The sequence below is a fragment of the Rhynchophorus ferrugineus genome, unplaced genomic scaffold (assembly GCF_030347505.1).
Source record: "Rhynchophorus ferrugineus isolate W39M unplaced genomic scaffold, kcgeb_rfMv2 rfM1, whole genome shotgun sequence".
NCBI classification, from domain to species: domain Eukaryota; kingdom Metazoa; phylum Arthropoda; class Insecta; order Coleoptera; family Curculionidae; genus Rhynchophorus; species Rhynchophorus ferrugineus.
This window is the reverse complement of record NW_027472580.1, coordinates 44617452-44643870: the sequence shown is the minus strand read 5'-3', so window position 1 is coordinate 44643870 and position 26419 is coordinate 44617452. Positions and strand designations below refer to the sequence as shown.

The following is a 26419-nucleotide window of genomic DNA, read 5'->3' as shown; positions in this document are numbered from 1 at the left end:
GTAGCACTTCTGGTGAGACTAGATGGTTTTGAAGATATTTTGGAGGCGCTATTTTCCCTATATTGTTGGTCGCTCTGATGACTTTTTTGTGGCAAATGGCGCCACTTCCTTTTTTGGAAAGGTAGGGATTCCATTAGTTTTTCGAACGATTCGGTCAGAAGCTCGGCTTTTTCGCTGTCCTACAATGCGAAATTACCTGACCCTTCACATTTCAGAGGTGGAATGTCTTTTTTCACTTTTCCCGCTAGGCTTTTTAAGATTCTCAAGATGTCTGCGGGCGCGTCAATTATGTGATTAAAGAAAAGTGAGTCCCACTTCCCCTCTCTCCAGTCTTTGACTGTCTCATGGACTTGGCTCGTTGGCCTCTGTGGAGTTCTTGTGTCGAATTGATTCCCTGATATTTGACGGCAATGCGGTGTTGTATTTACCTTGCGGAGGTGGGATTGTGACCGTTGCCTGTTTGTGAATATTTTGAATGTCATTTGTAGGCTTGATAATTGGATTGGTCCTGTTTTCAATAGGATCTCTTGAAATAATTTCCAGTTGGTTTTTTGGGTTTATTTTCCGTGCGGGGTTTCGATCATCCGGGAGTCTCCCACTGTCATAGTAATCGGGCGGTAATCGGAGTCCATTTCATCGAGCAGTCGTACGTCGACGGGTTTGGTGTGTTTTGGGTTATGAATAAATCAATTGTTGGTGGAAGCGAGTGCAGGTTGCGGTAGTTGTGGTTCTGCTGGTATCATCAGTCCGAGACCCAGCTCCGAGCTCGATATCAACCCCCGCCTGATTAGCTCGGAGGCTGACCCATGAAGGGTGGTGTACGTTGAAGTCGTCGCCGATAATTTTGGCTACGTCTCCGTCGAACACGGTCCTGAATTCGGAGGGGTTGTAATCCGTGCATTTCCGATACATGTAAGTGATTTTGACTGGCTTGTCTGACAGAACAATTGAGATGGAGGTTTATTCAACACTGTTCGTATGTGGTGAAGGTAATAAGAAATGACGGACTCCCTTTTTAATTAAGAACGGTCCCACCACCGTTGCCAGTGGTTCTATCGTTTCTGTAGATTTTATAATTCGAAACGTGATGGATGGTTTGAAGAATGTTTCCTGGAGCGAGTAAGTATGTCGATGTTGTAACTGATCAGCACGTCAGCAAGTTCCTTCTTGTTGTGTACTAATTGTGCATTCCAGGACATGATGTTTAGATTTTCGAGTATTTGTGTTTTATAGGTCAAGCTCCATTCTTGGATGCTCAATTAAGGGCGGGACTTGGGTGTTTTCTATTTTACTGTTGGCAATTCCATAATTCTGTAAAATCTTATTATCTCTTGGGGATTGTCATATTCTTTGCAAAGTCCTATTCAGATTGTTGTTATCGCTATTTGTTTTGATACAGGATAGATGCTCATATTCATATTTACAATAATTTCATAGCAATTTCATAACTAATATGTATAATTCCATAGTTCTACAAGATAGTGTACTGGGTCCAGTGTTGCATCTTCTGTATACTGCTATTTTACATACATATTTACTAAACGAGAACAACTTGGACTTAAACTAAGTTAAATATAAAGTTACTCTTAAACAATAAAGTATTACTCTACAAGTGAATATAGTTGGTCTTACGGAATCCAACTACGGGAAACTTCTAGCAAATAATATAGCACTAATATATCAATCAACGGTTTCAACAACGAACAAGTGTTACCTGCTGTAGTTGATACCTCTGTACTATGTCCTGAATGGATTGATACAGCATAATTACTGATAAATTATATTCCTTGGTTATGACATATTGCTCTAGAACCAATAAACGAATATAATTCAGTGGTACTGTCAAATAGTATCAAGGTACCACTAAATACTTGCCATTTAATTAAATGCGAGTGATAATAATGATGTTAAAAACTTTACGAACCATATTTAAACTAGTTGTTGATTTGGTAAAAATAACTAAACTCAACACTTATAACACACTTATAAAACATAACACGTTATATATATAAGTTATATAATAAATAATGTCTAATAATACGTAAAATAGCTTTTATAAACATGTTAACTGTTGTTCATTGTATCCGCTTGCTCTATAGGTAGTTTAGGTCTCTATAGGTCTCAAATGTAGTTTAAAAAATTCTATTCATTTATTTTTTTTCTAAAATATTAAAATTATAAATGCTGATTTGTTTTACTGTAGTATTTTTTATGAAACAAAATATCATCACAAAAGAACCATATAATTTCTTATTTACTAACAAGCCAAATTATTAATTATCCGTAGAACTACGCTACTGGTGATTAGTACCGCTAGTATAAATTCCGGTATCACATTCTATTCATTCACTGTTTCCCGACAAGTATTCTAATTGTTAATTCATTCCGTCGATCCACGAAGGCAGTTCTGTTTATGGTTTAAAGAGGAATCACTCGGTAAAAACATGATCGTTGATATATAGAATGCCCATAAAAATGTTCATTTTATTGCTGAAAATTAAATAACGTACGAGTACTTTTAAAGAAAATAAGAGTAGCTGTTAGCACTACTTTGACTGGATTTTTTTAACTGATACTTCAAATATGAGGTTGTGCAAAAATAATCAAAGTGTTTCCTAATAAATATCTTTAAAATCCGATATCTCTAGTAATACTTATTCAATTGAGCCATACTATAGCACATTTGAAAATGATTTAACAGATACATTGACATATTTCATCTCGTAATATGGGTATTAAATATCGATCTAACGAATCGATCTATCGAACTAAATATCGATCATAAAATAGTCTTAGACGATTTATTTAAGTTTGGACACCAAAAAAAGTTGAATATTCGGGTTCCACATGATTTTACAATCAAAACAATGACAATAGAGTGTGGTAAAGATCGTGTTCAAAACCGGGAGAAACTTCATGAGCTGATAAAAATAAGATCGGTTAGAATCAATAGGAAAGATTTTATCTTCCATCACGAAAACGCTAGACCATATAGACATTTGTAATGAATTCGGTTGTTTTTTTTTTCAATCGCATTAGCTGTTGACAGTAGAGATTCGAATTAAGTGTCTGGCCAGGTAAGATATTATAGTTTTACCAGAAAATTCGCATTGAAAAACTGGAGACTGAAAAGCGAAAATTAATTTTCCAGTTCTATTATTTCGGTACATTTATTAGACTTTTGATAAATATTGTTCAAAACTAAGAAACTAGTAAAATAAAATATATATTGTCTATTCAAAGTTTTTTTGTACATACGTCATCAAGATGTTTAAAGTATTGCCTGCTGCAATTTGTAAATTCGTTTCAGAATTACGCAATGTTTTCCGAAATTATTAACCGAATCAGCCTGTCAAAGTCGGTTTATTTAGATTAGAATTTTGTTATAGGTCAAAGATAAAATAAACTAAAACTCAGAGTTGTTGTGGCAACATTTCGACGTTTTGACACAAATTTAGATGACCTATGTTCAAAAAAAGCTTGGGATAAACAATGTTAAAATGAGAATAGTCACATAGTATTAAAACAATAGAATGAAAATTGGGCACAGTAACCAGGCTGTGAACTAGGAATAAGAAACAAATATACCACCACCGCTTTTAAAAACTCTAATAATTTACACTTATACTTTGAATTACGTTTTGATTGTAGAAGTTAAAAATAAAATGACGAATGTAATCACATTATTAAGTACAAGGGTATATAATAAGATCAAAAACGATTATAATATGTTTCTCCATTACCAAAATATCAAATTATGATCCAATAAAACATCGTGAATTAGTTCTAATTTTCTTGTTTAATTTAAAAATGGCTGTTGAAAATTATCTAGGGCTGTTGTAAACTTATGGTGAACCTAACTTTATCGTTGAAAAAATGTTACGTTTTATAGGTAGTTTTACTCGACTAAAATTAATTTTGTATGTAAGATTAGTTTTCTGAGTTGTTGAATGTTGATCGTACATTTATCAAGTATTTGAGACCAATATTGGATGTTATACAAATCTAAAAATGCGTTAAACCAATTTTCATTAGTTCTGCAATTAACGCAAATACACCTCTTTATTTAGTAAAAGTTTTAAGATTTTTTTTATCTAACCACATAATCTTTCTAGAAATCAAAAGGAATCAAGATCAAGTAATTTATCAAGTCAGCATCAAGTCGATTATTTAGTTTGCATCTGTATATCGTAATTATATTAAGCTTATAAATTAGATTCAAAGGATTTTTTAAAAATATTTATTTTTATTATTTATTGTGTTGTTTATTATATATATGTTGTATTTATATATATGTTATATTTATATTTATGTTATATTTATATATATGTTATATTTATATATATGTTATATTTATATATATGTTATTATTACATCATATTATTATTACATTTATTATATTATTTATTTTATTCAAAGTTTTGTATATCACACACTACTTTTCCCCATCTTTGATGTACGGATTCCATCTCGAAATAACGATGTATCTTTTGAGGCTATCCAAGAATCGACCCATATTTTGATATTTTCATAAGAACTGGATAATACAGAGGGTGGCTCCACCACCCATTTTAATATTTCGAAGTATGTTATCAGCAGTTTTGCAACATTTTGTCGAGCTTTGTCATGCTGAAGAATAACAATGTTGTGTCTTTGCTCATATTCTGGCCATTTGTCGCATAGTGCTCGATTCAAACACATCAATTGTAGGCAATATCAATCCCCATTGTTTCATTGAGTAATGCCTTCAAATCCTTGTTTCCATTTGCTGTCCAGAACGCTTTTGTTTTTCGTTGTCAAAATCACCACTTTTAAAACGTCAACATCAATATTCACTTTCATCTTGAAATCAATGGAGTATGGTTATCCTAAGCGTCGCACAGCATTCGACTATCCTCAGCTGCCATTTTAAAAAAACAAATTCAGACATTATCAACGCATTGAAAACAGTTTTGTTCACATATGTAGTTGGTTTCAAATGAATCCGATGCGATTTAATACACAATAACATCTCTTATAAATATTTTTAAATTAATTTATAGGTCTGGTAATAAAATAAACGGTGAATGCTAAAGAGTAATTGAAATCCTAAAAATTATTGATTGGCATTAGAACAAAAAACGAACAAACGATAATTGATATATCCGTCATTATTTAATATAAATTACATCGCGGCCAAAATGAAGAGAAAAACTCCATGAACGATTTTAAACGATGGGTGCTACTTAATATCTTTCTCCGGTGAAATGTTCTCGGAATTCTGTCATTAACGTGACCTTGAAGGACGTCGCGTCGTCCGCATTTCCTCATAATCCGGTCCTGACGCTGCACCTGGTCGAGGCTAATGCGATTCGAACCCGGATGTTCGACGACGAGCAGAATTTCTACTCTCACAGCCTTCTAGATCCGATTGACGCGAATGATCGACACACGACGCATACCCCGCGCGTCCCGCTGCACCCCCTTGGTGGCCGCGATACTTTCGTCTTTCTTTTTTCGCAGCTAACAATCGATCATTGAAACTAAAACTTAATTTAAAATTAGGTTCAAGGTTTTAGGTATTGCGACAACGTCAGTTCGAATACTCCATTTTATTTATAAAATAAACGTAAAATAGTATTGCCTGGTTAATATTAGGCTCTATTTTAACCAAATAGTTAAATTCAATGATTTTGACATTTCTGTACCTAAAATCCATATGGCCACTACTAAGTTATTCAACATTCATTACTTTTCTCTCTTGGTTTGAAGGAATTTGCTGCCCAAGCCTATCAAACACTTTTAAAATCTATGCTATCCTGTCATATCTTAATTGATTTTGTGTTATTTTGAGGCCAATGACAAAGAAAGGCCATGAAGACCAAAACATTTCGAAGACAGTGAATTGCAAAACTTACTGGGTGAAAACCCAGCTCAGACTCTAAAAGAACTCTCACTCAGCTTACTTAGCAATTGATGAATTGACTAGTTCCAGACGATTACGTGCGAAATATCCAAAAGCAGGAGAGTGACTAGCACACTAATTGAATGAAAATGTCATTTTGAACAATTTCAACATCGAGGTTTCATTCATTAAAAAATAGTTTTCTGTGACATATTTTAAATGGCGATGAACAGATGATCTATTTCGGTAGTCCCAATCCATTAAATGTCATCATTGGTCCAGATGACACCGAAGCAGAATGTTGATGGTTATAAAGTCTTGCTGTGCATGTAACATTACCAAACTGACTGAAACTGTTTCTGCAGATGTCTATCGACGTAAATTGAATGACGTATTGTTGCAAAAAAGCAATAATATCGAATAACATCCGCAAATCATCTTAAATGATAACTCTTGACCACACAAGAGTCCTGAAGGATACGCAGTTACAGCTCGAATGGGAAGTTCTGTTGCACCCAGCGTACAGTAATTATCACTTGCTAAGAACGATGCAGCATAGCTTGGCTAGCACATGGTATCGAAATGCGGAAGATGTGCGAAAATGACTCGATGATGCAACGCCTCTCGACACGATATCGTCTTATTGGCAAAAAGGTAGAAAAATGTATTGTAAAGTAATTGAATTTTTTTTTATAATACATATTGTACCAATTTTTCTCAGTGGCCTATTGAGGTAATAATAAAATTCAACTTAATACAATAAAAATGTAGTAACTTATAATACTCCTCAAGGAGAATCAGCAAAATACCTTGGAATTCATCTTGACGGTAGATTAAATTGGAAGCATCACGTTAGACAAAAAGCAAAACACATTAGAACCAAAATAAAACAACTATACTGGTTAGTCGGAAGATACTCTCAACTTGATCTAAAATCAAAGAGGTTGATCTATAATACAAATAAAGCCAATTTGGACCTATGGGGTGCAAATATGGGGTTGCACTAAAAATTCAAATGATTTAGTCATACAGCGCTGTCAAAACAAGGTTCTTCGATTGATTACCAATGCCTATCGTTATGTAACCAATGAAGCACGATGACCTGGAAATCAAATGGATTTGCGAAGTTGTGCAGGATTTCGCCTTAAAACACGAAAGAAGATTATTAAATCATACTAACGTGGAAGCAATACAACTGCTGGACAGCGCGCAGGAAACCATACGAACTTGTGTGAACATTTAGTGTGTAATATTAGTGTAAACTATAGCTATAAGTTAATAATTAATAAATAATTATAATTTTATAATTGAGGAATACATACTGATGTATTTTCTCGCACTCGTTTTGCTTGTTAATTAATCCAAGTACATTGGAAAAGTAGTAATAAATTAATTGTAAATTAAGATTGTACTAAGCGTATCTAATAAAGATGTTATAAAAAAAAACTTAAAATACATCGGCAAGGAAAATCCTAGTGGGAATCTAGAAAAACTTCACAAACGAGTATAACCAGTAACCAAAAAAATTATTTATATTCGGCCACTTTATAGATTTAAAATAAAGGAAAATTTATTGGCTAATTGGAAGAAAATAACAATTATCAGTATTAGTAAATATGATCCGTGAAAAGTAGTATAAAGACAATACAAATTTTCAGAACAAAGTCTTGAGAAGTATTGTAGGTGTAGCTAGGTACTACAAGACTGATTACCTACTAGACCTTCAGATACCGACTGTCGTTGGGAAAGTCAAGAGAAGAATTGCAAGGAGATATGAAGACATACTCCACTTTCATGACAATATCGAAGTAATACAAGCCTTGAAAAACATCACAACAAGACACACACTGAAAAGAATCAAACTATATGATCTTGTGTAGTGTAGTGAGATTCATTTAATAGAAAAACGGCAGTGTTAATATAAATATATATATATATATATATATATATATATATATATATATATATATATATATATATATACTTAGATTTAAGTTATTATAAAGACAAATTCTAGGTTAGTCGGCAACGGCTAGAAACAATGTAATAAAAGAAATGATTAATTCATATTTATAGATTATTATCGGTTTATTGAATCCAGCTTATATTTAAGGTATTTTTAATTAATATGTTACAAATAAGTATATAGTTCCTTTTCCTTTTTTAGGTATGTACCATGCCACTGTCCATTACTAACATTTATACGCAACTAAAGGCTAATGATGGTAAGAATATACTCTTTGTTTTTAATTTGTAATATTGCCATTTAATTAAAATAAATATAATTGATAATTTACAATTAAATCTAATTTACATAATAGAAATTTACAATAAATAGAATTTTATCTTAATTCAAACTTTATAAAATGTAAGTGTTACTAGTAAGTAGATACATACTCGTGTGTTACACATTTTGACTGAGCTCATGATAAATCCAATTTGTTGATTTTGTTAAAACTGTATCTTTTATTAATTATCTATTAAGTTATGGTAAGACAAAGAAATAGCGATATATAAGTGATACAATAATAAAGCCTTTCATAATAGTTTCCGTCTTTATTTAATGCAGGAAGGCATGATAATTAATTGCATGAATTTTATCAATATCTCCTGTTTTCTTATCTTAATTGCTCGTGTACGATATATCGCCTTTATGCAACTGATAGCTAACTCAGTCATATTTGTAATAAAGTAATATATTTTATTTAATATTTTTCCGTACAGATTCACGTTTCATTAGTTGCAGTGTTCAGTTCCAGTTTAATTTTTTCCAGAGTGGGTTAAGTCAATAAATAACATTCATAATTAAATATGTCTGCTTAAGTTTGTTTTCATCGGAATATAATTTGTTTATAGGGTGGAACTCTTTTTTATTTTTAAAATTAAACTCGCCCATTTTCTGCATTATATCTTATACTACTTGAACTAATTTAATAGTCTCTATTTCTGTCTAGCCTCTTTAATATTATCGTAGTTTATTTAACTCTGTTAACAGTTTAGGAAGTAATTTGTCGAATGAGCTGAGTTTTTGGTTAAAATTGTTGTAGTACATTCCAGTGTTATGATATTGTTGAAGTATTTCAATACTGAAGTTTTGGTATTCCCAAAATTCAACGGTTAAACTAGATCTGTTACGAACGAACATGTGAAGATGTTTTCGGAATATTCGATGAAACAGTCGAACGAAGTCCAATTATCCATACTGTGAATATTGCTTTGTTGTATATTAAGTGGAACTCATCATATATCATTCATTTATATTTTTCTGTGTGATTCCAATATATTTTAAGCGGGTTTTGATTCTTTTTTGCGATATCTCAACGTGTTAAGTGACACTGTGTTAGTGTTTAATTAAGTATATTTTATTTGCTTCGTAGCAATTACCATATTGACGGTAAATATGCCCACTAGAACAACTTCATTAAAATAAAAATAAACTATATATATACTACAAAATGCTATTTGCAATGGTATAAAGGCCCATATAGAAATAATTAGATGGCCTTCGAAATATTCTTTGCAAAATTTGTTAAATAATAGTTTTCAGATAATATTTTCTATTATTTTTCCTGTTAGTATTATCCTTAAAACTACGACAATATCAGATTACTGACATTAATGGCTGTAATTTTAACATTACTAGGGTGAACAATATCTACTTTCAGGTTATTACCCCGTTTTGTTTCTTTATGGCAGACGTGAACAATGAGCTTTTAAAAATTGCTTTAGATTTTTTTTAGCTTTGAGAGATTAGAGATGATGTTTGATGTTGAGACTCATCGATTAGTTCTGAAGTGTTTAAAAATTTGAACGTTTTGATAGTGGTGATTTTGAAGCACAATTTAATAGTCACAAACCCAGTTCAAACATATAATTGACGTATTGGAAAAAGTTTTGTATGGTTTTGGGAAGTATTTAATAATTTGCTGCATGAACATATTGACAGAAAATGCAACATAGTCTAACTGATATAGGCTTCTGAAATGCTAAAATAATGAAAAATGGGTAAAGTAATTTGAGGGTGTTCGATTTTTTAAAATTAATTACATCTTATGTTAGATATGGTTAGTGCAATCTTAATCTGTAAAATTAATTTATTAATATACTATTGTTTAATTATACATACATCAATATTCAAGTAGGACGAGTGTAGAACAAATACATTAATATATATTTTTAAATTAATATTAATTTAGAGTACTTAAGCTAAAGTTAATATTAAGTACACTATAGAAGTTTATGTGGTTTGGTTCGCGCTTCAATCTTCTCTTTCCTGCGTGTTTTCCAGTAGCTGTATTGCTTCCACGTTGCTGTGATTTATTAATCCTACTTTCATGTTTTGATATGAAATCTTGAGGGGAGTAATTCTCCGAAATGAAATAAATATTTCCGGGCAGAGAAATATGGATTTACACTTGATGATATTATTTTTAATTTTTCTTCAACTCAATACACTTATTCGGACGTTGCTTCAATTTGTGGGACTTTTTTCTGTAGTGATTTTTTGAAATGTTTGCAAAATAGCATTCTACGGTCGAATCGCGTGGTGGAAATTTTCAACGAAAGATTTTTTGAAATGTGAAAAGAAGGGCGTTAATGTTTAAGTACAGAGACATTTTCTTTGTAAACAAGATATTTTTCCACAAATGTTACCATCCAGTTTGGCAGAAATCGTTAATAATTTGAGTTTATCGTTATGCGTGGGTTGGAGGCGATTTCTGTGTTATAAACAATTAATAGTATCTAATATATTGTTAAATATAAATATTAAAAGCGACTTTTTAAAAAATAGATTATAGACATAAATTTAATGGTTAAAAAAATATTATTAGACATTAAATAGATCCTTAACTACCACTACTTTACTAATACTTTTCGAAGATTATATCTGTTATCCGAAGAGGATATCTGTTATCGGAAATTATCGGCTTTTTCTAATAACTTCTGCTAACTGTGTCACGTTATAAGCGACTGTTATATTGAATTTTGTGTGTTCGAAAAACTGTCATGTTATTAAATTAAAATAATCCTATTACGTAGAAACACATAAAAACGTTACGCTGTTTTTGTTTCATCGATTTTGGCTTTAATTTTCGGCAACTGATTAGAACAGTCTCATTTATGATAAATTACATTGCGATTTACATGTAAGTCTGTAGATGTCAATGTATTCGAATAAAATTAACTCCCTATTAGTTTTTTTTGCTGTAAAACTGTCTTTTTCTAAACACAACACTAAGCATATGAATGCTGTGTATAAAGGTCAAACTTAAACTAAATTAAATATCTTAGATATAAGGACTTGATATGTATATGGACTTGAACAACATCACTTAATTTTACATTCACAATAGTTGTGCAGTGTAGGGTTCTTTTATTATGTTTGCATTTACATTTTCTCTACAGTACTGAGGTAGAATTCTAAATGCGGTTTTTTAAGTTTACTCAGATCATGGAAAAAAGAAAATAAATTCTCATTTTTCCTTTTAGTTGTAATGAACAATAAGGTAACCATTATATTTTTATTGGAGCATATTTACCTTTTTACGTTTAGTTGCTGTAAATTATTGCTGTCTTTCAATGATCTCAAACTTCTACATCCATTGTCTGCTTGGATTTAAATCATAGTATTTTGATTTTATATAATAGGCATATTTGTGTTAATCGCTGCATTTCGCCGGAAGCAGTAAGCTCTCATCTTTCTTCAACCATTCTCGTTTCATCCTGTAAGTAAAATTTAAGAAAAAAAAATTGTTGCTATACAAAAGGTATATTAAGTGGGCAGGTGGTTTTTATAATAAATCTACTGGATTCTAATATGGTTTATTCGGGAAGCCAGCTCAGAAGCTTATTCAATTGCCATTGATTTAGGGCTCTTCCTTTTCCCTCAGGCCACGCTTGTACCAGCACTGTCCTGATTTTGCGGCTGTTCCACATCTTATGAGGTGTGGTGTACTCCGTATTTCTTGGAATATCCAAATGAGACTTCTTCCAGCTATTTAAGGCCACTAAGTGGCGTATGCTCATATCTATATAATTACCATGGCTCATATAATACCGAACTTCGAGCTCTTTTGAAAATGCAAGTTTGAAAAACATTGAAATAATAAAGTGCACTTTGATTATATTATATACCCAAAGAGCTGACGGGGAATTAATCTTGCAGTCGGTGAAGTCATGAGTCAATAGAACGTTACGTCATATATTTTACTTATCCAATTACGATATATTTTTGATCATATTCATAGAGAAATATTGGTGTTTTAATGTTATGTTTTTTGCACTTTTTTGATCTAATTTCTTAACTAACCAAAGACCTGTTTATTTTCATCACGGATTTGAGACAGGACATTAAACGAGTGTATAATTTCAATTCTCATATTGTTTTATTTCAATTCTCATATATCATAATTTATTTTATTCGGCACTACCTCTGTACGTTTTTGTTGGATAACTCGGATATATCATTGGCAGTAGATTTAGTACGCATTCTCTACATTATAGAATTAATTTGCCCACATACCCAGTATACAAATTTTACACTACAATAATTTACAGCTATCCCCTCATGTTTGTTATTTTTATTAGTGTTACGTTTTTCCGTAGCGTTTTCCGTTTCCCAGTGCTTTGGATTAGTTGATTTTATGCTTCTCATCGTCAATTGTCAATATCTTGTCTCGTGTCTATTGAAGTAACAGATTGTCGAATATAACAAAACAGGTTATTACACTCATTTTAATGTATTTTTTTATTTAGTGGAAAAATATTTTCGCTTTAAATATTCACACAATACAAGCAAATATTAAATGATTGTGATTATACATTTATTTTAGTATTTTTATTCTTAAATGATAAGTGTTATCAGTACTTGAAATTTATGTTTTTATATACCAAATGCTATCTTAATATATACAAGAAATTTTTATGTGCTAACAAACTCTTTACGACAATGATATTCAGTTATAATAAAGCATTTATTTTAATAAAAATCAGTACAATCATAATAAAATTTAATGTTAAAAAAATATTTTTAACAAAAAAATTGAACCGTCTTCAAAAAATAAATAAGGAACTCACTAAACTTTTAAAAATTATCAAACTTATTTATCTATTTACAATATTATTTTAACTACTACCAAGTAATCAGTTTGACGTCGGTGCCGAGCCGAAACAATACAAAAATAATAATATAATTTTGTGATATATACACAAATTTAAATTAGGAACAAAAGAAATCTAATTTGATGCTCGGCACTGGCTTCAAAGTGATCAGTTTGTAGTAGTTAAAATAATATTGTAAAGTAAAAAAGTGATTTTTTAATTTTCAGTGAGTTCCTTATTTATTTTTTGAAGTCGGTTCAATTATTTTGTTAATAATATTTTATTTTTCTCTTTTTGGTCTTAAATATTTACTCAATAAATTAGGCAGTTATTTTATTAAGTATTAGAATGGGTAGAACAAGTAAATATGCAGCCCGTATTAGAAAAAATAGGTTTCAAGCCCTGGGGTCTACTAGCTAACCTAAGTGATTTAATGAATTTTCCAACTAAACTAGAACAAAAAGTTATTGCCCCCGCCGGGGATCGAACCCGTGGCCTCCGTTTGAAAGCTAAACGCTTTAACCATTACGCCATAGAAGTTGATGACAATGTTTCTACGAGGTCTTATATGCTATAGTTAAAAAAACTATAGTTAAAGCAAACTGATCGTCTTTTGCATTGAACGACTTCCAATTTTCCTTCACATTAGCTCAGTTATAACATTATACACAAATATCTGATTATTTTAGATAATAAAATATGTGAAAACTTTGTACATTCGTTTGAAATTTCAGCGTTTGTCACGATTTCCCCCCTTCTCCCACCAGATTCTGATTTGGTTCCAATGGGACCGCCTTGGAAGTGCACTCTTTCGAATAAAAACATAATTTTGAAAATCGGTCCACAATTGACAGAAAAATCGGCGAACATACATTAAAAAGCAAATATACAGTCGAACATAGAACCTCCTCCTTTTTTGTAGTTGATTAAAAAGGAACAAAGACTCGCCGTACCATATGTAATGAATCACTTATAACGACTCATCGCTATCGTTCACATACAAAGATAGAGTTAGTTTATGATTAGATATGTTAAATGTTCTTAGTACAGATCAAGTGTTATTCAATAGTATTATTCGACTGATGTCAATCGAGATTTGATGTTTACACGTTTGACAATATTGATTCTGAAATAAACGTAATTCTGATACATTAGTGTAGTGCTTTGGATTATTTGCACTAGTTAATCAGCGGTACGCCACTGTGTATAGGAATACGCAAAATCACATTAGAAAGGATGCTGAACTGGTGACCTTGTCTTATTTTGGCCCAGTTATTTTCTCTCGATACTCGTTCTTTGTCTAACCGTTATGGAAAAAAAGTAATGACACCTGATGTATTCTGAGTTGAACTTGGTAGGAATGTGATGGCCTCTATATTTTATTTATTGCCGCTGATGATCCATCTAATTAGGCATGTCTATTCCTCAGTGTTTTGGTATAAAAAATATTCGGTTCGGCCATCGTTAACTGAAGGGTGTGGCCAGGTTAGTTCTGAACTACATATTTGGTTAATATAATGTGGGATAAGATCAGGAATTTGCCAAATAATTTTTAATAATATACATGATCTTCAGATTTCTCGAACACTAAATACACACAAGTTTACAAATTCGGGACAACTTTTGGACCTGACGATTCTTAACATTATTGACGATGCCCTGAATTCAGATTTTCAATTTGTGTGTTTTCGGAAAGTAGTAGATTCAAAGAGTTTGTGTTACGAATATTATATGTTCGGTAAATGTGGAAAAATCATGACAAGTTATGGGTACTGAAATTTGTTTCTAGTGCTCACTTAGTGACAATGTATACTTTTCATTTTCTGTTCGAACATTACGGAGAGAACAGAGAAATTATGTAGATGATTGCTACGTTGGTTTTGTTCAATGCAAAAAATAGCACAGTATAAATATCCTGAAGTATAATCAGTGTGGAAGCCAGTTATACGTACGGATAGTGATACATTGCCAGTTTGCCCAGTTACAAGTGCAAAAAATGCCTTAAGAATTTCGTCTTTATCACCGGTGAGCGATGAAAGCGATTTCGATATTGAAGAGAAGCATTTAATTTCCCAAAACGAGCTGAGTAATTTGATTCGAGATTTGAATTTAGTGAAACAAGTCACTATATACAGATTGAACACATAGTATAAACTAAGGAATGCTATGACACAATGCGTACCATTTTCGCAATACAATGAGCCTCAATGGAGAACTTGTTTTTCCTACAAAATAGGGTGACATGAGCGACGAGCAAGGAGAGCGACTACACCAAGCTATAATGGAAATCGAAAAGCGTTTCCAAGGATGTTGGTACAAAGGCATGATGAGCGATTACTGTTGGACCCTAATACACGAAACAGATATAAAAGACTCCGTTCATTTCTAACTTGGTCAAAAATAGTAAAATAATGGATTTATTGAATATTTCGAAAACTATAACTAAGCTACTAATTTAGATTCAATCTATCAATTTATCTTATTTACAATAAAGACCTTTATTGAGAAACATTGATACAATATATATTAATCAAAATATTTTCTGCCATCTGTTTGGTAACATGACCATACCGTTTCGAAAGGACGATATTGGTTTGACAGCTGTCCAGTCATTGTCAACTTTAAAACAATTCCCCGGCAAGTTTCAAATATCTAAAATTGCTTTAGATATTAAAATTTCATTACGTATTATTTTTCTGAAAATGTCACTGTCATCTTTTATAAACATACTTAAATTGCTGTTTCTAATTAATATTAATGATTCAGTTAATAAAGAACAACTTAGTCTAACTAGAAATACAAACTGAACTGAACTTCAAAATGTAAGCCAAGGTCGAATCGCCGCCAAGTGATTCTGCAACATGCCAACATAATATGTTACAATATTAGTTCAACCCTTTTTTTGACCTGATACCGGAATCCTGTTACGGATACCTGGTGGCGGAGACCCGCAGAAATAAGCGAGTTGGACTGGTTATTTGGAAAATACCTCTGGGCTACCCACTAAACCCCACCCTATCTGCTGATCCTATGACCCTAACTTATACTTGTTACTGGCAAGGACCATCTTAAGGGCCAGGCAAGGACATGGCGTAGTTATCACACTACGCAACTTGCGGTACATGAGTTAATCGCTCGCCGGAAAAGGTCGAGACAATTTGGAGTTAGAGCACGACGGGGTAATGCCGGCTGTGATAGAATAAGGCCTCGAAGAGCCGACTGAGTTATTGGCCTTAAATATCGGCCAGCTCGGTAATACATCTATTGTCTGAGAGACGAAGAGTGGAGAAATATCTCGAGTAGAGCTCGGATATAAAATCGTGAACTTGGAGGACGTCTGTTTCTCTACATGTGCAACCCTACATGGGAGCTTTTGTCAAAAAAGCAATGCTGATATTGCAAGTGTTGGAATTACTTTCGTTTTGCAACTATTTTAGTTTATTAGTTTTATTAGTGTTTTTAAACAATTGATGTGCGCCTAATCAGCGTATAGAAATATATGAAAGATACAACATTAATTTAGAAATAGGAATAAATAAATAATAAATCTTAAAAAAGACTTTTAGACTAAAATAGACAAATTAGACTAAAATTTGATGAGTTGTTACGTCGCAAGATTCATGTTTTGGAAATGGCCAATATTTTTTTCATTTTCATTTTTTTATCACTAAATTCTACGAACTAATTCAAACGCCTGTAATGTAGATGATAATATTAAACACTTGAATGACGGTTCGAGATCGGAAAACCGAAACAAGATAATTGCTGTTTGATGGGTAGTACCAATAAAAAAATAAAACCAATAACAACATTTGTTTCCTAAATGTAGTTTTAATTTTCGTCCTAGTCTATCCGGCAATGTCCGTCTATCTTTACAATTCCTTTATCGCCATTGACGGTCTTCAGACGCCCGACTCCATTATACCGAATGATTTGTTTCTATTGTTTGTGTCGAAACTACGATAAAGTGATTTCTGGTTTTTCGAAGAATGCGTATAGATAATACCGCTATCAGGGCTCGATAGCATCGGTATCGATTTATTCAAATATAGCGAGCGATTTGTTTTCGTCATAATAACACAAATAACTGAAAATGAAAAATACATTTTTTTGATTAGGAAACCGCAGAAGCAAATACCATAAGGCAAAAACAGTTTCTCGATTAATTTAGTTTATTTACTTTTCTATTTTCAACAATAGACCATTTGAGGTCGTATTTATATATCAATAAAAGGTCATATTTATGTTTCTTTGATATTTTTGTCATGTTTTAGTTCTTTTTATTAGTTAATTTTTTTCCGTAACATTAACCTATTTTATTTTTCTAACGTCCATTAGTTTTCATTGAATTGATCACTAAAGTTTAGGATCCAGTTATCTTTCTTATTTCATGTTTTTCTGATTTTTATATATACATTTATTTTATTGTTCTATTAATTTGCCAATTTTTTGAATATACCAGATGTGTCGGTAATTACTTTACGTTTTGTGTTATAGATCATACTAGCCATAAGCCTCAAAACTAGAAGTTAAGTTCTGAAGACAAGTACTAGACTGAAAACGTGCATTTGTGGCACGCATTACTTTTCTTATTTCATCAAAATAAAAAAGACGCCGAAAGTCATCATTTGCTTATAGAGACTTACGGTGAGTATGCTCCAACCGTTAGAACATGCGAAACGTAATTATAACAATTTCAAAGTACGCCCAAGTAGGCCGAGAAAGTATTTGAAGATGCGAATTTGCAGAACTTATCGGATGAAGACCCAACAAAAACTCAAAAACTTTGAGGTGATGGTGCTATATGAATTGAATGACAGACAATCAAAAAGTGGACAGTGAAATGCTGCTTCAAATGTATGAGAGAATGTCATTTCTGCATCGAATACTAACGGTAATAAATGGCAAAGCCCATAGGGTGCAAGGCCAAATAGCTTTGGTCGCAAGGCTTTGGTAGGACCAGGTTGGTGTCATATATTATAAACTGTCGAAACCTGGAGAAATATTGCATTGCAGGTGCATTGATCGAAAAATGTCCACAATAGGCTCAAAGAGAAGATATTATAAGTTAATTTTACAGCAACAATTTTTACAGATGAAATCACTTAGATGAGCAGTTTTATCGTATCCGCCGTACTCTGGCCGCCGTAGACCTGGCTCCATCCGACTACCACATTTTCACATCCATGGGGTACTTGCTTTCAGAGCGGTACTTTGCCGATATCAAAGAAGTTTTAAAAAATGCTGAATAAATGTAAACTGTTCTTTAGAAATGGCACCGATGAATTGCCTAAGAGATGGACAGTATGTGTGGAATCGAATGTCTTACACTTTAAGTAAATATACTTTAATTATCCATTGCAAATAACGTGTTTTCAGCGACACACCGGGTATATCTAACAATAAAATTACCAACTTCAATGTATGTGCTTGAATGGTACATCGATAGCAGAAATTCTCCGAAAGACATGATGAAATAATTTTTGATAATGAATTTTTTTTTTTGATTTTGAATAAACTTGTATAATAATAATAATAATATTTTGTACACTATATTGTTCAAGCATACAACTTACAATCGATAGGTATTTTTAAAAATGGCTTCTTCCGTTTGGAGCCAATTAAGCCGCCTACTAAATGCACACTCACAGATTCTATTCATTCGGCTTGTTTATGTCACTCCGAACTTTCGTCATTTTTTATCATGGTATAGTTCAAGAAATTTTCTACCGTTGGGAAGCTGTTCACGTCCGAAATGAGAATGTTTAATGTCTAGAACTTTCAACTTCTAGTAGTACCATTATCCTAGTTCTTAAATAACTCGGCTAATGGTTTTAGACGCTTAAATTATGATCACTACAAGTGACATTATGATCAAGTCTTGAATAATTAAATTATGAAATAATATCCAGTTTTTTGCCATCAAATTCTTACGGTGCACCGAAACTTCCTGTAATATTAATATCATTACTTTTGAAGCTTTTAAAACAGTAAGTGTATGTTGTTTCTGACAAAGTACAGTTACATAGAACATAATTGCATTTTTTAAATAAAATAATACAATTAAATTTCCTGCAATTGCTTTTTGTTATTAAAAAACTGCTCTATACGAATAATAGTTCTAATAATATTAGAAGTTAGAAGGGGATAGTATAATCAGGTAGCTTCAATACATAGACTTGTCGAATTATTAGTCCTATAAATTAGTTTTAAAGGAATTTTTTTAATTTGAAATTTTTATTGTGAAAAGTCTGTACATTGTATTTTATTCAAAGTATTGTCCACCGGTAGCCACTACTTTTTCTTATATTCTAGGGGGTTTTTATCTCAAAAGAACAATGTATGTTTTTAGACTATCCACGAATCGCAAAGTAGGCACCACTTTTGATATTTTCATAAGAAGCGAAGCGCTGCTCAGACAGGTCCCAACTGATATGTCGGAAGAAGTAGTAATCAAAAGGGGCAAGGTTTGGAAAATACGGCGGGTTGGATAGCACTTTCCATTTTTAACCAACTTCAAAAAACAAGGAGAAGGTTCTATGTTCGGCTGTATATTTTTTTAATGTATGCTCCGTCAGATATCGACCGATTTTTAAAATTATTTTTTTATTCGAAAGAGTGCACTTCCGAGGTTGGAACCAAGTCAGGATCTGATGGGGGAAATAGGGAAATCAAAGGAAACCCTCAAAAATTGTCTTTTTATCTAAAATAATCAGATACTTGTGTGTATGTTATTTCTGAACTGATGTGACCAATAATCGGCAGTAGTTCAGTGTAAAAGCCATTCAGTTTGCCTTTTAAACATCAACCATGTCATATGAGACGTCGTAGAAACATTTCAGGCAACTGTTTCTATGGTATAATGGTTAGAACGTTAAGCTTAGACGCGGAGGTCCCGGCTTTGATTCCCACCGGGATCCATTTGATTTCGAGTTCATCGTGCAGCTCTTCATTGGTTACGTAGCGATAAGCACAAATAAAATGGTAGAACTTTGTTTTGGCAGCGTTGGATTACTAGTTAGCTTAATGTTTTAGAGCAACTCCAAATTTGCACCCCAAGTTTTTAATTTAAAATTAATTTTTGATCATACGAATCTAATAATTAAATTGAGTCTTCATTTTTAGCAACATCTAATGGTATATCCATAATGGATTTTCGAGCTGATATTATTAAATTATTCCTTAAAAAATAAGCATTACACCTAGTTTGACGCCTTCAAATATTTCAAGTAATCTGCTCATCTATTTTCAAGTATAACACTGAATGTTTGGACAACTTTAGTGATTTTATCGTTTATCCAGAATCGATGATAGAACTAGCTTCTCCAAATGTTCTCTTATTTACATTAAATTTCTTTTAAAGCCGTTTCTATTTCATCTTCTTCTAACTATCAATTGTGTATATTCACTTATATGGTACTTTTTGCATTTGCATCACAATTAAGTCAAATTTATAAACTAATCTATGTAAAAATGTATTGTAATGTCGAAGAGTAAGCTTTATTATATTCTAAACATATTTATTAATGTCGGAACAGTCTGGCATTAAATATGTCATGGGAACATCGCAATAGTGCCTTTAGTAGCCTTTAGACGTGTTTCTCTCGAACGAGCGAATAGCTTTTGTGCTAAATCGTACCTGACCGGGAGACTCGTCTTTTAGCGACTACAGTGGTACCGAACGAACGGAACCAACTAGAAAGCAATAAATAAAATCGACTAAAATAACAGGCAACCTCGGCAGGCATCTGTGTCACTTACTGTAACGGCATGCCGAGGATTCTTCGGTCGTGGTCATTTTTCCGTACGGTTAGCGATGACCATCGCGCTGACCAGGCCGATACTCGTTCCGTTTCGCCGGAACCATTTTTATCGTCTGCACGTCATTCGATATTGTTCTTCGAATTGAATCCATTTTGACTGTCTATTTTGTTTATTTACTGTTAATGTTTCATAGAGATAACATTATTTGTACAAATTTATAAGCTAACCATTTTTTATGTAGATAAAAAACCTAAAACTTTATACACTGAAATCAACATCAAAATTACGTAAGTTGCGTTCCGCCAAAATAACAACAATCTATAATGTTTTGAAAATGTCGAGTTTTTTTTTTGTCTGAAAACATGCATTTGCATCATCCATAAGGTTTCTTATTTCATCAAAAGAAAAAATCTCACAAAAAGAAAATGCCAGAGAGAAGCAGTTTTTCGAATAAATTTAGTTTGTTTTATTTTATTTTCAACAATAGGCCTTTTGTAGTTGTATTTTTATATCAATAAAAGGTCATCTTTATTTGTCTTCCATATTTATGTCATATTCAAGTTGCTTCTGTTAATTAATTTATTGCCTTCTATAACTTTAACCTATTTTATTTTTCCTAGAAATAGTTCATGCCTCTATTGATGACCATTAGTTTTCATTAACTTATCCAAACCAAACGTTATGATCCAGTAATATTTATTATTTAATATTTTTCTCGTTTTTTTTATAAATTTTTTTTATAACTCCATTAATATACCGATTTTTTAATTATACCAGGTATTTACAAGTTACGTTACAATTTTTTGAAAATGTCCAGTTTTATGCTCGAAAACTTTCCTTGTGTCGAAATAAAAGAGCCGCTGAAAGTCATCGTTTCGTGGTAGAAACTTACAGTGAGCGTGCTTCAACCATAAGAACATGTGAGATGTGGTTTCGACAATTTAAATGTGGTGGTTCGCCGTTCAAGACAAATGATGGCCTGGCGAAACGTTTGAAGATACGAAATTGCAGGATTTATTAAATGAAGACCCCACAAACTCAATTGTCAGAAAAATATGAGCGGAACGTCAATTTGTGAATGATCACAAACGATGGAAAAGATTCAACAGATATTTTTTCATTCAAAGATATTGTTCCATCTTGAACTCACATGCCACATGAACATTTCTGTATCGAATAATAACAGGTGACGCAAAAACGATCTATTTCGAACATTTGAAGCGAATAATCGGTATCCGTATCCAGGTAATAATCTCAAGTGAATCATGGCTATCACCTGGCGAAGCCGGTCCGTAGACCACACTTAAATAGCTTTGATCGCAAAACCATGCTGTGTTTCAGGTGGGATCAGATTTTATATTATGAACTGTCGAGAAGAACTTTTAGAAGCAGTTAATACTGGTCACTACAGATAACAAATGATTAATTTGAACTGCATGATGACAAGCAAAACCAGCCAAAGAAGTGTTGAAATCACTTGGATGGGGAGTTTTATCGCACACGCCATATTCTCCAGACCTGGCTCCACTCGCATCGATGAGATAGATATTCGCTTTCAGAGAGGCTTATAAGCGATAAGCTAATAATGTTTCATAGTGAAAACATTATTTGTTGTTACAGTTTGGGCATTTTTTATGTAGATAAAAAACTTAAATAATGATAACACTTTACTAATAGTTTTAAGAACAATCATTTGTTTTTGGAAATTAAGGTTCATATATAAATTCACACTGCTGTGTTTTCTGCGAATTATACTTCACTGCAATATGCAAACACTAAACTTCAGTATCAAGATTTCATAAGGCACTTACGTTTTGGAAATTAATTATTTACCTAAATTTTTGTATCTGTATTTGTATATTTTGCAGATAGGAGGTGTTCAACTAACTTAATGCTGTTGCAAGTTTTCTTATGTTCAACAGTTCGTTCATAAACGATTTTTGTATGCTGCATTACAATTATCACTTCAAAGCATAAAACATGTTCAAGATTCAACATGTATGTAAATATTGACATTCAGGAGAACCCTTTCTTGGTTAAAAAAAGAATTTCTAAAAGCTTTCTCTTCTGTACAAAATAACTATATCCCAATGTACTAGTCTATATATCCCTTTAACACTATTCTAACAAATAAATAAATCAGTTTTAAGACGTCAGTAAAGATAAGTAACGTTTTAAGACATTAATATAACTGTATTACCTAATATTAATTGCATTCTCGAAAACGCAGCCTTTTAATAACAAACCATTGACTATTAAGATAATTATATATTTTCTGGCACCGAATTAAATGATCTATTCCAAAGGAAACAATACTAACTATGTAGTGTTATTAGCTCTAATATAAACGAAATTAATACGATATAATACTTTAAATTCAATTTAGATTTTCTTATTTTAAATTACGTTAAAAAATGTAGTAATTAAATTTTTTTTATTTTACAGAATTTTTTTAAATTAGGAAAAAAAAAGTTGTCAACAAAGTTTAAGACTTGTACTGATGATCAGGTAAAATATTTGTATTAAAATTGAACTGCGAAAATACATTTATTCTTGTTTTATAATTATTATAATCGTAATTAACAATATAATTTTTACTCTATAAATAGATAAAATAGTCATTTACCAAACGAAAATGATGCTATGGTGACAAGCTATACGAACTATAAAGATATAAGCAAGTAGCAAATACTCATATTCAAAAGACTGTACGGAATCTTTGAAATATTGTCGTTAGTGAGGGATACGTTTTATAAACAGCTTTGAATCAAATAATAATCACCAAAACTGGACAAAATCAAGGTTTGTGTTGAGTGTCACATCACATTCCAAAATTCTTATTTAAGAACATCAGATATTTATCTAACAGTCTCCTTTTCGTTAGTTATTTTAATGTATTCATACTGAAATCAAATATTTTCAAATGAAAAACAAAAGAAACAACATGTACATTTAGAAATTTTCTAAATTGTGAATTACTACGATTGTAGTTCAATAAAATATTCACCTTGGCTTGTACATATCATTACATTTAAAATCAGTGATCGATCGTTGATGTAAGTAATATGGAGGTGAGTTACGAAGTAGATGTTGAAATCCATTTAATTTCATCCAGTTAAACATAAAACTGAAATAAATAAAAACATTAACAATTGTTATGACTGGCATGGTTGTTCCAGTGGTCAAGGCGACCCCATGGTCCTCCTATTGCGTTTGCAGGTTCGAATCCTGCTGGGGCATGGTCGTAAATTTGTGGTTGTGATTGTTTGTAATTGTGATTGTCTTTAAAGTAAGAGTCCGACAAGGAAAATGATCTCAGTCAGGCCAGTAACCAGGCTGGGTAAGACCGGATGATCTCCACATTGGTCACTTGCCGTGGTCCGGAGCCCAGGTTAGTTGGTAAAAAGGAGACCCTAAAATATATAAAAAAATGATTATTGCTTAAAACAAAATTCGTTCCATTATTACCAACGCTGTTGGTACGTAGTTTAGTTACAATATTCAAATGACTAGAGATTATTTTGACTGTAAAATACCGAACGCCAGGTTTATATATAAATCTTTTTTATTTACATTAATTTAATTGAAAAAATGAATACTCGTCATTGAGGCTGACATACTTACCATTCATTAACTCGGCATAGTTTCGCTACATAAAAAACCGTATTTTTTGACTATAGTATAACGATCGCTGTCCTTTTAAGTTGCAACAGGACAATACAATCTTTTTTTTGTGCAAAATATTCTGATTATGTCAGTCGATCTGTTCGTATCTACTAAAAGTGGCACCAAGTTTTAATATTGTTTTATATTTTTTCTGCGGAATACAAATGGATTGCACAAACTTCAAGCATTCTTTGATATTTCATCATTGATTAGGTATTTCATTTCGATCGATGATATTTTTATTTATTTATTTTTTCAATTTTTGCCACGGTATCTAAGATTACATTTTACTTTTACGGTTCACCTGTTGCGATAGCCGCGGGTTCGAATCCTGCTGGGGCATGGTCGTATATAATTATTTGAAGCTCAATTTTTTATTTTTATTCTATAGTTAAATAACCAGGTTTCATTGACATTTTAAATAATTTCAAGTCCAAAGTTTAATGTTCAATTAAAGGTTTAATTTTATTTCAATCCACGACATATCTTTTTTAAGATTTGATCCCATTTTACCAACTAGAGCGATATAACAGGGTATTAAGCTTGTATAATTTTTTTGACAAATTTGGGCAACTTTAAATCCTAAAGTGATGATTTGTTTGACTAAAATTAAAGAAATATTACTACTCGGTTGACTCTTTTATCAACTTTGTGATAACAAATTGTGATAGGGAGACCGTATCTAGTATCCGACGTACCAATCGGCATACTATTGTGAATTGCAAAATATTATATTAATTGAGTAAAATTAATGTACACGATTAAAAAATGTATTAAATAAAGATAAAGATAATTTTTTAATATGTTTTAAAGTCTCCTTTTACCAACTATGGGTTTATCTGGACTGGACCTACAGTTTAACGTGGGCTCCGAACCACGGCCTTCAGCATTAAGCCTACCGACTGGCGAGTGACCAACTTTAGAAATCATCCCAGAAAACATCCGGTCTTACCCAGCCTGGTTACTGGCGTGACTGGGATCATTTTCCTTGTCGGATTTTGCACTCTTAAGGACAATCACAAATTTTAAACAATCACAAACATAAATTTACGACCATGCCCCAGCAGGATTCGAACCCGCGGTTATCACAACAGTATGAGGACTGTCCTATCGCCTTTACCACTGCGCCACCAAGCCGGCTGATAAAGATAATATTGTCGGCCGGTCTAGATTCTATGATGGTTGCCATTTTGTAATAATTATTTTCTTTCAAGTGCATCAGGGAAGTGAATTTATTTTGGCGTAAACTTTAGACTTAATAAACCTTACTGGAACAAGTCTATAGGTCTAAAATCAGGATAGTTTATGGGTAGGTTAATTTTTATCACCTTTCCTGAAGATAATTTATGAGGCTCTGACGGGCATCCTGGGACTGTAGATCTTTGCCCATATTTTATAATGATTTTCAGTATTTGTGTGGTGAAAACTTGAAATTTTCCAAAAGTGTCTACATTATAATCTGTGCTAGATTCACCGAATTAGTGTTTTTGTATCTCTGGTATGGATTGATGGTAATAATTAAAATAATTTTAAAGTTAATACAAATAATTAATTAACAATTTTAACACATATACATAATTTTAACAATTTGTATTTTTTTAAATATATTTTAAAGTCTCCTTTTACCAACTATGGGTTTATCTGGACTGGGCCTAAAGTTTAACGTGGGCTCCGAACCACGGTCCTCAACATTAAGCCTACCGACTGGCGAGTGACCAACTTTAGAAATCATCCCAGAAGACATCTGGTCGTATCCAGCCTATTGCAATTAACAGTGTTACACATAATCGTTTTAAATTATCGAATTAATACTTTCATCATGTCAAGTGTAACCTTACAACAATCTAATTAGAATATTGTTATAAAAAAATTCAAATCAAAATATTTCGGTTAGTATAATAGAATTAGCGGTTATTCGACCACAAAAGATATATTTCGAATATATTATTCATAATTGTCCGCATATTTTAATGTGATTAATATATAAATACCAAAATATGAATT

The 26419-nt window shown here is 32.1% G+C and overlaps 1 protein-coding gene across 16 annotated transcripts in view; it reads left to right on the top strand.

The window, feature by feature from the left end:
* shep (RNA binding motif single stranded interacting protein alan shepard) overlaps positions 1–26419 on the top strand; it is a 147215-nt gene that overhangs the window by 39482 nt on the left and 81314 nt on the right. For 2 of the 16 annotated variants that reach the window (XM_076419589.1, XM_076419587.1), the window contains exon 1: positions 8084–8109. The exons of the other annotated variants lie outside the window; for them this stretch is intronic. The gene's annotated coding sequence lies outside the window, so the exon portion shown is untranslated. Of the gene's footprint in view, positions 1–8083; positions 8110–26419 lie in introns of those variants that run through there. 16 annotated transcript variants of the gene reach the window in all.